Here is a 14,643-nt window from a genome sequence, read left to right as displayed (position 1 = left end):
GAGATGCCCATGGTTCTCCACCCCTTAGAGATAACCCTGGATACACAAACCTTTTGCAATTTATGAAATTAAAAAGACCTGAATCTCATGTAATGAGGTCAGAAGTGAAGATCCAACAGTAGGGAGACAGTCTTGTGGGTGCACCAGGAACTATTTGTGTTTTTATTAGGCACCTGGCATGTATTAATGATACTTTTACAAATGAAATGCAGCTTGGTTTCAAGGTAAGAATACTGTGTATACATGAGAATTATTTGTCAGAACAAGTGAAATTTGCTTTAAAGCTGCTTAGCTCTGATGACTCATAAACAAAATTATGTGGAAGGGGAAAATAATTGAAAGACTTAGAACTAACACCCACTCATTGAGAGGTGATTAATCCTATTTTAGAAGAAAAATTACAGAATTGTAGAACTGAAGGTCGCCTTCAGGCATAGCTATGCTTATCTACTTGGTGCAGATTTTTAAAACTCCTATATTTAAAGATACCTATGACTGATATCTCATACCTTTCTTTAGAAACATAGCACTCTGTTTAGTAAACTATATGATCAATAACGTCTCCTCAGGTCAAAATTCTCCAATTTCATTATATGTAAGGGGCACCTGATAAGCCTGTTAAAAATGCAGATAGCCAAGACCCACTTCCAGAATTCTGCTTCATTTGCTGAATTTAGAGGTTACAGTAATAGATATTATAACAAACTTCATGGGTGATTTTGTTTCCCCGTGTAGTGTGTTTGTAGTGTATTTTGAGAAACACTGCAACAGGTTCATTCAAATCCCTTTAATACCCTTTGGAATACACCTGCCACATTTCTGACTCTGACATCTCACCACACTAAATATCCAAATATTCTTAACTGCTAGCATAGGTGCAGACATGTCACAAGAATTAGGAAAATTGTGATACTAGTTGGAGGAATATTAAAGAAGTCAGTCAGATTAACAGAAATGGTGGCTCACTTCAGGAATGACTTGCTCTTTATCCTTAACCTGCTGTAATCTTTAATGATCAACTGCATACCTGTTTGCTATTTTCAGTGTAAATACTAAGTCCCTTACTTAACTTGCCAGGATGATTTACTGTCTCTTGGGAGAAAGTTCTTCCCTGATTTTTCTGATTCCATTTTGATTATCCTGTAAGGTTGGGTTTATACTTGCCACCCAGTTATTGGCAGACATCTTTCTATAACATTCAATTGCCCATTTTTGACCACTTGTGTGAGCTTGTGACACCACACATGCACATACCCAGGCCTCCTTAAGTGGCCCTCCTACAATCTGAATTGATCTGCAGCTGTTAATATGACAAAGTCAAGCATTTCACAGAATTACATCTATGTATCACTCTATTTGTACAGCACCTCAACTGTAATTTAGTTTATATAATTCTTTAAACCAATGTCATGAAAGCTAGGTCAGGGTGAATTCCTGAATTTCTCATCATTTGAGTTGAGAAATAGACTTTACTGGGAAAATTTTGGTTCAGGGGTCATAAAAGAGAAGGTACAGGTCCTCCAACTGTCCTTTTATCCCATACAGTCAAGGCCAGGTCAGGTGCTGTTGCCAGACAGAGCATGCATTTGTGTTTGACGGAAGGGAATCTCTTCCTTACCATTGCTCTCCCTTCTAGTAGGGCATGAAAGAAGTAAACCTCTCTTAGAAATCAGAGTTCTCAGACAGGCCCTTGGCTGTTTCCAGGAGGTGTCAAGAAAATCCAGCTTACCAGAACTAGGAAAACTTGAGGTATATGGGAAGTAGTAGCTTTTTCTGCTAGAGAGGAGTCAGCCATCAGAACCACCAGAAGTGAAGTTAGAGTGCAGCTTGTCCTACAGAGAGAAGGCAGGAGCCCCTGGTCCAATCTTGCTCACTGTCCAGTCAATCAGAATGAGCTTCTAGGGACATTTAACACAATTCAGATAAGCGTAGTTTTGTGTATGTTTATCCAGACTGTCTTCCAACAACCAGGGTTTCAAACACAAACCTCATCTACTTATGAGAAGCAATGAGACAAGGAGTGTATCTTTTACAATATTTATGATACAATGACTTTTTCTTTGCATGTATTATAAGAATAAAAATTAAAAAAACATATAGCCATTATTTTAAAAATATATATTCAGTAAACACAAAACCAAAAAGCATGCCAATTAAAATCACCTTGTTCATTATCCTTTGGAAACTAGACCAATAGCGAATAAGCAAGAGATTAAGAGACAGATGTCTGACCTCTGAACTAAGTCACACATTATTAGTTGGAGTTCTAGTCACTTGGCTTTTGTTTTATTTTATAAGGTGAACAGTTTGTAGTTTATGCAACCAAGAGCATTTAAAGAATTAAGATTTTATGACCCTGAGTTTACTTCTTAATGTAAGCCCCTAAAGTTTATTAAGTTTATTATCTGCCAGCTACTAACTGAGGCTTTTCATCATACATTTAGGAACTGTGCCATGTCTTCCTAACAGAGTTTTACCCAACTTCCTTAAGATTAGGATGTTTCTGGTCACCACCTACACACAGTGTAACAGCCCCACCCTATTTTGGCCTTTTTGGTTTTTTACACTTCCTTCTAAATGGGTATATTTAGCTAACAGTTTCTTGCTCATTCTAAAATATTTTGAGTTCATATTTTCTTATTCTCTTCTCAATGAGATTAATAATATCTGCCTATTGTTATCTTTAATATTTCACATGAATGAAATAGTTAATTTCACCCATTTGCCTATTCTTCTCGAGGCCAAACAATCAACTCATTGAGCTGTTATGAACTGCCTTATTTTACTCATTTATTAGTTAAAGCATATCCATTTCCTTAGGAAAAAAATGTGGAAAAGTTGTATTCTGATGAGGATTCTTGTTTTAGCCAAGATAAAAACAGGAAAAAATAAATGACTATTTAAAACAGGGGACTTGACATAGATAATTAGTTACATAGATGATGGAAGAACTGAAAGGGAAAACATGGATAGTGAGACAAATCAGATATTATTAAAAGTAGTAAGCCACCATCCCTCAAAAGATGTACAAATACAAAGGAAGAGATCTTATGGCTGGAGCCCATAGGACAGTGCTAACTGGCAAAAGCTGAAACTACAGAAAGATGCTTTGAGAGAGGTAGAACAGATTCCAAGAGGAGAGGAAGTAACCCACTTCTTTGATCCTCTTATCCTCTAATCTCTCAACAATTCTACTCATTGGGCAAACCTAGGCAGAAATGATTTGTCATGAGCTTCTGAGAATCATAGCCTGTAAGAGTCATCTGTTCTATAATGTTTAGCAGAAATAGGTATTGGGTATAGGGAGTGTCTGAGGAAAAGCAGGTCCAAACTGGCACACAAAGTAACACTATGGCCATACTGCCATAAACAGTAGTAGATAATTTGGGTGATAGTGATTGTTGAATTAAAAAATCTCAACTGATAATAAGAGGACAAAGATCAGGATTTTTAAAAGCATATTCTCTCACATTTATGTTAAACAATTAGCCATCAATTTAAAATTTATGCAAATAGAGTTAAACAATAAAATTAAATAACAGAGTTTTGAAGTATCAGGAGGAAATAGGAAAATCTGAGTTGAATTTTCACTTATAATCAAAGAGTGAGAGGAAATTGCATAAATTTGGCAAATGAATAGATGATAGTAGTAGTAAAAACATAAAAGTACAAACATAAAAATTTATGGTTTAGATCTTGATTCATATAGCAGACTGAACTAACAGATTTTTTTTCTTATGAAAAATGGCACAGAACTTGTGAATTAGAAAAGTAAGCATAGTACTATATAATGAAAATGCAGAGTTGACTTTGCCAAAGAGAAACATGTTGGTGAAAAATTTCAAGACAGAACCACATAAAGCTTATTTTTTGTTTTTAAATTAGAGAAGTTTTAGGTTTAGAGAAAAACTATGAAGAAAATACAAAGTTTCCATATACCTTCCCTCACATGCACATTTCCCCTATTAACACTTTGGGTGTTATAACGGTAACCTTGCTACAATTTATGAAGGAACATTATTGTAATCCTACTATTAAATATGGACTGTAGTTTACAATAGGGTTCATTGTGTTGTTCAGTCCTTTGATTTTTAAAAAGTTTTATTCTCGTAGCATATGTACAACCTAAAATTTCATCCTTTAACCATATCCAAATATATAATTCAGTAGTGTTAATTATATTCACAATGTTGCATTACCATCATCACCATCCATTTCCAAAACTTGGTCCATCACCCCAAAAAGAAAGTCTGTACTAATGAAGCATTAATTCCCCATCCCCATCCCCCCACTTCAAAATCTGGTATCTTGCATTCTAGTGTCTGACTCTATGAATTTGCTTATTTTACATATTTCACATCAGTGAGATCATGCAATATTTGTTCTTCTGTGCTTATTTCGCTCAACATGATGTCTTCGGGAAAATGGAATGGCTAGTGACTACACAAACCATCTTGATCTGCTCATGCTTCCACATTATCCAGAGAATGGCTGCATTGACTGGGAATTCGATGGCACCAACAGAGATGCACAGTAGCTACTCTTCCAGCTTGACATACCAGTGATCCTTTGTTTTGCCCACCAAGTGAACCTTCCGCTCCACTGTAGCATCTGAACTGGAAAGCTGTGTCCAAAGACACTCTGCTCTGAGATTAACCCTAACAATGCCCTACCCCCTTCCAAGGCAGCCCACCTTCCAGAGAGCCCATGTAAGCTATTCCCTAAGCCCCAACCCTTGAGCAGGTGTTGTTTCTAATCTCTGTTCCACATACATGTTTGCTCTTGTGCAATAAAATTGATATTATTATTTTAGCAACAAAGTACTCTGGTATTTTTCCTTTTGGGAAGTTGAAACTTCAGTTCCTAAGTCTTTGGCTGCCTCAAGTTTAACATCTTCAACATGTCTTCCATATTGTTGCATATATCAGAACATAATTCCTTTTCATGGGCTGAATAAAATTGCATTGTATATATATAACACCTATTGTTTAATTTATTCATCTGTTGATGCATGCTTGGGTTGCTTCCATCTCTTGACTGTTGTGAATAATGCCACTATGAACATCAGTGTGGAAATATCTGTTCATATTCCTGATTTCAATTATTTTGGGTATAAACCTACAAGTTCAATTCTATAAGTCAGTATGTCTGCCTTGTGCTAATACCATACTGTTTTGGTAACTATAGCTTTGTTATAAGAATGGGAAGTGTGAGTCCTCCAACTTCTTTTCCAAGATGCTTTTATCTATTCAGAGCCTTTTACCCTTCAATGTAAATTTGATGATTGGCTTTTCCATTTATGCAAAGGAGCCTTCAGAATTGTGATAAGGATTACATTGAATATGTAAATTGCTTTGGGTAGCATTGACATCTTAAAATTTAGTCTTCCAAACCATGAACATGAAATGTTCTTCAATTTATTTAGGTTTGCTTTGATTTCTTTTAGCAATGCTTAGTATTTTCCATATACAAGTCCATATAGCCTTGGTTAAACTAAATCTTCGATATTTGATTGTTTTAGTTGCTATGGTAAATGTATTTTTTTCTCAATTTCCTGTACAGATTGTTTATTATTAGTGTGTGGAAACATTACTGAGTTTTGTGTGTTGATCTTGTATTGCACTATATTGCTAAGTTCATTTATTAGCTCTAGTAGATTCATTGTGAATTTTTCAGAATTTTCTATATATAGAAATATCTTTTTCCAAAAATAGGTAAAGTTTTACACTTTCTAAATTGCATGCCTTTTATATGTTTTTCTTGCTTAAATGCTCTGGCTAGAATTTCCAGTTAAATATTGAATAACAGTGGTGACTGTGCACATCCTTGTCTTGTTCCTGATTTTAAAGGGAAAACTTTCAGTCTTTCCCATTGAGTATGATGCTAACTAGGTTTTTCATATATGCCCTTTATAATGTTGAGGAAGTTTCCTCCTATTCTGAGTTTCTTTTTTTTTTTTTTTTTTTTAACGTGTTTTTACTAAGAAGCAGTGCTGGATTTTGTCAGATGCCTTTGCTGCATCAATTTAGGTGATGTGGGTGTTTTTCCCCCTTTGTTTTGTTAATGTGTTATATTACATTAATTGATTTCCTTATGCTGAAACACCCTTGCATACCTGGTCTAACTCTCACATAAAGATGGTGTATAATTCTTTTAATAGCTGTTGGATATGGTTGCCTACTATTTTTTGCTATTGTTGAGGGGTTTTTGGCTATGATCCAATCTCTTTACTAGTTACTTTTTTTGTTGAGATCTGCTATTTCTTCTTGAGTCACTGTAGGTAGTTGGCATGTTTCCAGAAATGTGTCCATTTCACCTAGGTTATCATACTTGTTGCTGTTCAGTTGTTCGTAGTATCCTCATAATCCTTTTATTTCTATGGTAATTATACTATTGGCCACCTCCTTTTCATTTGTGATTTTAGATTTTTCATCCTTTCCCTTTTTTTTGTCAGTCTGCTAATGGTTTGTCAATTTTATTGATCATTTCAAATAACCAATTTTGGTTTCATTGATTCTATTGTTTTCTTTTTTTAAAAAAATTCAGTTTCATTGAGATATATTCACATACCATACAATCATCCAAAGTGTACAATCAATTGTTCATAGTACCATCATATAGTTGTGCATTCATCATCACAATCAATTTCTAAACATTTTCATTGCTCTAAAAAAAAGATAAAAATAAGAATAAAAGTTAAAAGTATAAAAGAACATCCAAAACATTCCATCCCACATCTTACCCTAATTTTCATTTAATTTTTGCCCCATTTTTCTACTCATCTGTCTATATATTGGATAAAAGGAGTGTGAGCCACAAGGTTTTCACAATCACAAAGTCACACCCTGTAAGCTACATAGTTACAAAATCTTCTTCAAAAATCAAGGTTACTGGGTTGCAGTTCAACAGTTTCAGGTTTTCCTCTAGCTATTCCAATACACCAAAGACTAAAACATATATCTATATAGCAAACAAGAGTAACCTCCACAGTGACCGCTCCATTCCATTTGATGTCTCTCAGACACTGAAACTTTATTTTATTTCATTCTGCTTCTCACTTTTGGTCAAGAAGATTTTCTCAGTCCCATGATGCCAGGTTCAGGCTTATTCCTAGGAGTCATGCTCCATTGCTAGGGAGATTAACACTCCTGGGAGTCATGTCCCACATAGCAGGGAAGGCAGTGGGTTTACCTGCCAAGTGGGCTTAGAGAGAGGAAGACCAAATCTGAGCAACAAAGAGGTTCTATGGGGAAGAATCTCGGCAAATTATAAGTAGGATTAGCCTCTCTTTGCAGTAACAAGCTGCATAAGGGTAAGCCGCAAGATTGGGGGCTTGCCCTACCAAATTGGTAGTACTCAAGGCTTGCAAGAACATCAGTAATAACCTAGGTGGGGAAGTTTAACATTTCTGCAATTTCCCCCTGTTCCTCAGGGGGGCCCTGAAATTACATTTTTATTCTCTGCCCAAATTACTTTGGGATGTATCAGGATTTCACATCAACCTGTTCAAATCTACCAGGTCTCACTTCCTATTCAAAGTTCCATGTAATTATGGTGTTTGAATAAACTGACCATACAAGTTAAATTATTTAGTGTGCTACAGAAAATATAGATCCTGTACCAAGTAAACATCTCTTCCCTTGATCTTACACAGAAGATGAAGTTTCAAAAACAGTCAATATCATCCTTTACCCTTTGGCCTGATTTGCCCTAGTCCTAACCAGACTTCATTCATATCTCTAATTGAAGTCTGAACTCATTTTCAGCTTTTTGAACAGCTGCTGTGTGACGTATTACTGACATTCATAACTGCTGGACTCTAGCTCTGAGTCTCAGGTGTCACACAGATACCCAAAGTTCCAGTGACTAACAAGGTTATAAACAGACAGCTCAGCATCTCAGAATTTGGGAATAACCATTACAACTCAGGAATAGATGTGGCTGCCATAAGAGCTTACAATCTAGGGACCTTTGCAATAAACCTTCTCCTGATAACCTGTGCTCTAAGATTCAATTCTCAGAGTTTAAATATTATAGTTAGTCCATATTACTGAAGCATTATAATGTTTCTTTATTCATTTCTGTTATACTTCACTCAAAATGCTGTCATCAAGATCCATTCACCTACTTGCATGTATCACAACTTCATTCCTTCTTGAAGCTGCTCAATATTCTCTTGTTTGCATACCATACAGTTCACCATTCCATTCATCTGTTGATATACCCTTAGGCAACCTCCATCCAATGCAAATTATGAATACTGCTGCAATAAACACCAGTATGCAAATGTCCATTCATGTCCCTGATCTCCTATCTTCCAAATATATACCCAATAATATAGTTGGAAGATCTTATAGCACCCACATACTTAGCTTCTTGTGGAACCACCACACTGTTCTCCAGAGAGGCTACACCATTCTACTTCCCCACCAACAGTGAATAGATACATCCCTCTCTCCATGTTTTCTCCAGCCCTTGTATCCCTCTGTTTATCTCTTCCCTGCAATTTTGTAGCTATATTTTCACATACCATACAGTCATCCACAGTAATCAGTTGTTCACATTATCATCATATAGTGTGTATTCATCACCACAATCAGCACTTGAACATATTCATTACTCCAAGAAAATGTATAAAAATGAAAAGTAAAAAATTCAAAAAATTCAAAAGTAAAAGACAAAAGAAAAAGGAAAAACACAATACAGTAAGATACAATAATAATGTCATACAACAACACAACCACCAAGAATCCCATACCCCCCCCCCCCTTATATCCCTCTCTTGTAGATATTTAGCTTTGGTATATTGCCTTTGTTACATTTAATGGAAGCATATTACAATGTTACTCTTAATTATAGACTCCACTTTGCATTATAATATTTTTCCCCATTAACATCCCTTTTTCAACATGTGGCAAGGCTGACATTCATTCATTCTCCCACACATAGAAACATTTTATATTTGTGCGTATAGTCATCATCACTGACCACTCTAGGTTTCACTAAGTTATACAGTCCCAGTCTTTATCATCTATCTTTCCTTCTGATGTCATACATGCCTCTAGCCTTCCTCTTTCAACCTTAATTACAGACATCTTTCATCTTTGCTCATTGTACTTACAATGTTGTGCTACCATCACAGAGTATTGTGCTATCCACTTCTGGATCTATCCAATAAATCCTGTTGAACATTCTATACTACTTCAGCATCAAATGCCCGATCTCTACCCTCTTTCTCTCTCCTGACAACCTTTTCTCAGCTTTAACTCTCAAAGTTTTCTCATTAATACTAGTTCTAATTAGTGAGTCCATACAGTATTTGTCCTTTTGTTTCTGGCTAACTTCACTCATCATAACACCCTCAATGTTGTTATATGTTCCATGACTTTGTCCTGTCTTACAGCTGTGTAATATTACATCATATCTACATGCCACAGTTTGGTTATCCACTTGTCCATTGATGGACATCTGGACTATTTCCATCTCTTGGCAATTGTGAATAATGCCACTATAAACATTGGTTTACAAATGTCTGTTTGTGTCTTAGCTTTCAGTTCCTCTGAGTATATACCTTGTAATGGAATTGCTGGATCATATGGCAATTCTATATTTAGCTTCCTGAGGAAATGCCACACTACCTTCTAGAGTGGCTGCACCATTCTTCATTCCCACCAAGAGTAAATAAGTGTGCCTCTTTCTCCACATCCTCTCCAGAACTTGCAACTTTCTGGTTTTCTTTCTTTTTTCTTTTTTTTTTTTTTTTGGTAATGGACATTCTAGTATGTGTGAGATGATATCTCATTGTGATTTTGATTTGCATTCCTCTAATAACCAGTGAAGTTGAACACCTTTTCAAATGGTTTTGTTTCATTTGTATTTCCTCTTCAGAAAACTTTCTGTCCATGTCTTTTGCCCATTTTTTAAATGGGTTGTCTTTTTGTTGTTGAGTTCTAAGATCTCTATATATTCTGGATATTTAACTCTTATCAGATATGTGCTTTCCAAATATTGTCTCTCATTGTGTAAGCTGCCTTTTTACCTTTTTGACAAAGTCCCTTGATGTACAAAAGTGTTTAATTTTGAGGAGATTCCATTGACCTATTTCTTCTTTCATTGCTTGTGCTTGGGTATAAGGCTTAGGTACTACTTTCTATCACAAGGTCTTTAAGACATTTCCCTACACAGTCTTCCAAAAGTCTTATGGTCTTGGTGCAAATGTTTAGGTCCCCAATCCATTTTGAGTTAATTTTTGTATAAGGTGTGAGTTAGAAGTTCTCTTTCATTCTTTTGGATATGAATATCCACTTCTCCAAACACCATTTATTGGAGATGGTGCTCTGTCCTAGGTCCATGGGTTTGAATGACTTATCAAAGATCAATTTTCCTTAGATGAGAGGTCTATTTCTGAACACTCAATTTGATTCCATTCATCAGTATATCTATCTTTATGCTAGTACCAAGTTGTTTTGACCACTGTAGCTTTGTAGTACGCTTCAAATTCAGGTAGTGCAAGACCTCTGACTTCATTCCTCTTTCTCAAGATATTTTTGGCTATTCAGAGCACTCTGTCCTTCCAGATAAATTCAGTTATTGGTTTTTTGATTTATGGAAAGTAAATTGTTCTGATTTTAATTGGTATTTTGTTGAATCTATAAATCAGTCTAGGTAGATTGACATCTTAACTATATTAGTCTTCCAATCCATGATCACGGTATGTTCTTCCATTTTTTTTAGGTCCTTTTTTTTTTTATTTCTTTTGGCAGTTTCTTTTAGTTTTCTGTGTATAGGTCTTGTGTGGCCTTGGTTAAGTCTATTTCTAAATGCTTGATTCTTTTGGGTGTTATTGCAAATGGAATTTTTTTCTTGATTTCCTCCTTCTGTTGCCCTTTACTTGTGTATAGGATGTTACTGATTTTTGCATGTTGATTTAGTACCCTGCCACATTGCTGTATTCATTTTTTAGATTTAGTAGTTTTGCTGTAGATTTTTTTTCTGGATTTTCAACATATTGTATCAGGTCATCTGAAAACAATGAAAGTTTTACTTCTTCCTCTCCAATTTGGATGTCTTTTATGCATTTTTCTTCCCTAATTGCTCTAGCTAGAACTTACAACAAAATGTTGACTAACCATATTGAAAGTGGGCAACCCTGTCTTGTTCCTGATCTTACATGGAAAGCTTTCAATCTTTCCCCATTGAGTGGGACATTAGCTGTGGGTTTTCCATATATTGCCTTTATTGTACTGAGAAAGTTTCCTTCTGTTACTATCCTGTTGAATGTTTTCATCAAGAAAGGATGTTGAATTTTGTCAAATGCCTTTTCTGCATCAATTGAGATGATCATGTGGTTCTTCTGTTTTGATTTATTGATGTGGTGTATTACATTAATTGATTTTCTTGTGTTGAATTAATCCCACTTGGTCATGGTGTATAATTCTTTTGATATGCTGCTGGATTCCATTTGTGAGTATTTTGCTGAGGAATTTTGCATCTATATTCATTAAAAAGATTGGTCTATAGTTTTCTTTTTTTGTAGTATCTTCATCTGGCTTTGGTATTAGGGTGATGTTGGCTTCATAGAATGAGTTAGGTAGCTTTCTCTCCTCTTCGATTTTTTTTTTTTTCTTGAATGCTTGGTAGAATTCACATGTAAAGCCATCTGTTCCTGGGATTTACTTTTTTGGGAACTTTTTGGTGACTGACTCAATCTGTTTATTGTGATTGTTTGTTGAGGTCATCTATTTCTTCTCAGGTCAGTGTTGGTTGCTTATGCTTTTCTAGGAAATTGTCTATTTCATCTAAGTTTTCCAGTTTATTAGCATATAGTTGCTTGTATTATTCTCTCATTATCCCCTTTATTTCTACAGGGTCAGTAGTTATGTCCCCTTTCCCATTTCTAATTATATTTATTTTTATCCGCTCACTTTTTTTGTTGTTAGCCTAGTTAAGGGTCCGTCAATTTTATTGATTTTCTCAAAGATCAAGCTTCTGGTTTTGTTGATTCTCTCTCTAGTTTTCCAGTTCTCAATTACATTTATTTCTGCTATAATCTTTTTTATTTATTTCCTTCTATTTGCTTTGGCATTGACTTGCTCTTCTTTCTCTAGTTCCTCCAGGTGAACAGTTAATTCCTTAAATTTTGCTCTTTCTTCTCTTTTTAACATATGTGTTTATGGTATAAATTTCCTACTCAGCACGGCCTTTGCTGCATTCCATAAATTTTGATATGTTGTGTGTTTTATTTTTTTTTAAGATATTTACTAATTTCTATTGTAATTTCTTCCTTTACTCACTGGTTGTTTAAGAGTGTCTTGTTTAGCTCCATATATTTGAGAATTTTCCAGCCTTCTGCCTGTTATTGATTTCCAACTTCATTCCATTATAATCTGAGAAAGTGTTTTGTATAATATCAATATTTTAAATTTGTTGAGACTTGCTTTGTGACCCAACATGTGGTTTATCCTAGAAAATGATCCATGTGCACTTGAGAAAAATGTGTATCCTGCTGTTGTGGGTTGTAGTCTTCTATAAATGTCTGTCAACCCTAGTTCATTTATCATATAATTTAACATCTCTTTCCTTATTGATCCTCTGTCTAGATATTCTATCCATTGATGAGAGTGTTGTTTTGAAGTCTCCAACTATTATTGTAGAGGTATCTACTTCTCCCTTTGGTATTATCAGTTTTTGCCTCAAGTATTTTGGGGACATTCTGGCTTGGTGCATAAATATTTTTGATTGTTATGTCCTCTTGATGAATTGTCCCTTTTATTAATATACAGTGCTCTTTTTTGTCTCTTTCAGTTGTTTTACATTTGAAGTCTCATTTGTCTGATATTAATATACCTACTCCTTCTTTTTTCTGGTTGTTTTTTGTGTGAACTTTCTCCAACCTTTCACTTTCAACCTATTTTTGTCCTTGTGTCTAAAGTGAGTTTCTTGCAGCTAGCATATAAATGGGTCCTGTTTTTAAACCATTTCTGCCAGTCTATGTCTTTTTTATTGGGGATTTTAATCCATTAATATTAATGTTATTACTGTGTTCTAGTTTGCTAATGCTGATAGAATGCAAAACACCAGAGATGGATTGGCTTTTATAAAAGGGGGTTTCTTCAGTTACACAGTTACAGTCTTAAGGCCATAAAGTGTCCAAGGTAACACATCAACAATCAGGTACCTTCACTAGAAGATGGCCAATGGCATCCGGAAAACCTCTGTTAGCTGAAAGGTACATGGCTGGCATCTGCTCCAAATTCTGGTTTCAAAATGGCTTTCTCCCAGGACATTCCTCTGTAGGCTTCAGCTCCTCAAAAGTGTCACTCTTAGTTGCTCTTGAGGCATTTGTCCTCTATTAGCTTCTCTGGAGCAAAAGTCTGCTTTCAAAGGCCATCTTCAAAATGTCTCTGTAAGCTGAATCTCCTCTCTCAGTCCCAGTGTGTTCTTCAAAGTGTCCCTCTTGGCTGTAGCTCCCCTTCAAAATGTCACTCTCAGTTGCTCTTCAAAATGTCACTCACAGATGCACTGAGTTCCTCCTGTTTGTCAGCTCATTTATAAGGCTCCAGTGATTTAATTTAGACCCATGCTAAATGGGTGGGGTAACACCTCCATGGAAATTATCCAATCGGAGTCATCACCCATAGTTGGGTGGGGCACATTTCCATGCAAACAACCCAATCCAAATATTCCAACTTAATCCCCACTAATATGTCTGTCCCAAAAGATTACATCAAACATAGGTGTTTGGGGGGACATAATACATTCAAACCAGCACATACTGCAAGGGCAATATTTTCTTCTACCATTTGGTCATTTGGATTTTATGTGCCATATCTTATTTTTTCCCTCTCTTTCCTTTTACCCTTCCTGATAGTCTTCATTTCTACACTCTTCTCCAAACCTCCCTCCTGTGTTTTCCTATTGTCCTATAGCACTCTATTTAGTATTTTTTGTAGAGGAGGTCTCTTACACATAAATTCTCTCACTGTCTGTCTGTCTGAAAATATTTTAATCTCTCCCTCATTTTTGAAGGATGGTTTTGCCAGATATATATATTGGTTGGCAGTTTTTCTCTTTCAGTATCTTAAATATATCATACCACTGCCGCCTTTACCTGCATGGTTTCTGCAGAGAAATCCACACATAGTCTTATTGAGCTTCCCTTGTATGTGATGGACTGCTTTTCTCTTGCTGATTTCAGAATTCTCTGTCTTTGACATTGGACAATCTGATCAGTAAGTGTCTTGGAGTAGGTGTATTTGGATATATTCTGTTTGGGATATATTGCATTTCTTGTATTTATAATTCTATGTCTTTCAACAGTTTGAAAATTTTCTGTGATTATTTCTTTGATTAATTTTTCTGCCCCTTTTCTCTTCTCCTTCTGGGACACTTGGCACATATATTAATGCACTTCATGTTGTCTTTCAGTTACCTGAGACTGTATTCTTATTTTTCCATTCTTTTCCCTATCTGTTCTTTTTTATGTAGGATTTCAGATGTCCTGTCTTCTAGTTCACTGATCCTTTCTTCTGCCTCTTCAAGTCTACTATTGTACATCCCCATTTTGTTTTTCATCTCTTCTAGTGTGCCTTTCATTCCCATAAGTTCTGCTGCTTGTTTTTCAAGCTTTCAAATTCTTTATTG

The sequence above is a fragment of the Choloepus didactylus genome, chromosome 12 (assembly GCF_015220235.1).
Source record: "Choloepus didactylus isolate mChoDid1 chromosome 12, mChoDid1.pri, whole genome shotgun sequence".
Lineage (NCBI taxonomy): Eukaryota > Metazoa > Chordata > Mammalia > Pilosa > Megalonychidae > Choloepus > Choloepus didactylus.
This window is presented reverse-complemented; position numbering follows the sequence as displayed.